Source organism: Protopterus annectens, chromosome 8.part1 (genome assembly GCF_019279795.1).
Source record: "Protopterus annectens isolate FY-2018-M chromosome 8.part1, PAN1.0, whole genome shotgun sequence".
NCBI classification, from domain to species: domain Eukaryota; kingdom Metazoa; phylum Chordata; order Ceratodontiformes; family Protopteridae; genus Protopterus; species Protopterus annectens.
In genome coordinates, this window is record NC_056742.1 from 415,207,458 (window position 1) to 415,208,912 (window position 1,455).

A 1,455-nucleotide genomic window follows, 5' to 3' on the forward strand; every position below is an offset into this window, starting at 1 on the left:
TGTACACCTTCTCTGAGTGTAAACACTGACAGTGCATTGCGGGACGAACGCGGTCTTATGCGTATCCTTTACTCCTTGGACGGGTACACTTATGCCTTCGTGGCTTCTATTTGCTTCTCCATTAATTTGGGATGGGGACTATGTTGCATACTGTACATGCGTTTCATTCTGCACAGGACCTGGCTGCTGCCATTACTATTGTGGGCGGACCATGGCTGTCAGCACATTAGGTTGCTCACCTCATGCTGGCTTAGACACGCCTCCAGACGCATCCTACCTGGGCTCGCTCACGTACACTACGCACGTGTCTGTGATTCCGGTGCACTCTCATTATTATGTATATGGCGCTACTGCGCCGGATATTCCATGCACCGCCGGCGCAGGCCTTACGCCGGCCTTGCGCCGAGCTTCATGAATCCCGGGGATGGTGATGGACTAGCTAAATACTTATACTTGGGGCCTACATGTTGTGCAGTAGTGAAAGCCATTAACTTATTTGGATAAATAAATAATCATGTATGCACTGAAGGGCACAAAACTGGTAGAAATTGCACTTCTGTCAGATTGATCTTAAACTATATACTTACTGTAAGATGTATATCACTGCAGGAAAAAAATTACTTGTTGAAAACTCCTTTGGAAAAAATAAAGAGAGTAGTGATGAAAAAATATTTTTATAATTAAAATAAGGTACCAGTTAGTTTCTGTGAGGTACCACCTCGCCTAAAGTTTTCTGTTTATTTTTTCACTAAATCCAAACTTTTTAACACTTGGTTAAGAAAAGCAAGATATTTAGTCCATTGTAGCATAAATATGAACACATTTCTTACAAAAATTCTTAAGTGAAAAAAAATAGGAAAAATTTTTCAGACTTAAGGTACATTTCAGAGACAGTAAACTTAACAGAACTTTAAAATGTTATTATATGAATGCAGAGAGCCTGAAGGGGTAAAAAGAAGAGATAGACTTGCTAATGAGCCAATGGGGTGGTATTATAACTGTCAATGAAACTTGGGACAGAGACTTGGCTTTTCAAGATTTCACAAAACATGAAAATACAAGAATGACTATGAATGGTGGAGGATTCAACCTGGTACAGCATAAATCTTTAGATTCCCATCTAGATAGAATGGAAAAGATGGAGAAATATTAAATGCAGTCTTCAGAAATGTGTCTTCATGAGGAACTTGCAGAATTGTCTTAACCTACAGAGGTCCTAAAATGAGTAGTATCATCTCACAACATTCTTCCAAATGCTACATAAATTATCACATGAAAAACAAATAAAGGCTTCAATTGCCCAAATACTAATTGGGCTTCGTACCAGAGTAACTCTTACCAAAAGCATATTTTGTGGATATTATTAATGGATTTCCTTTACTCACTTGGTACAAACTCCAACACATTCAACATACTATATTTGGTTCTAGGAAATAAGGATTGCCTAGAGGAAAG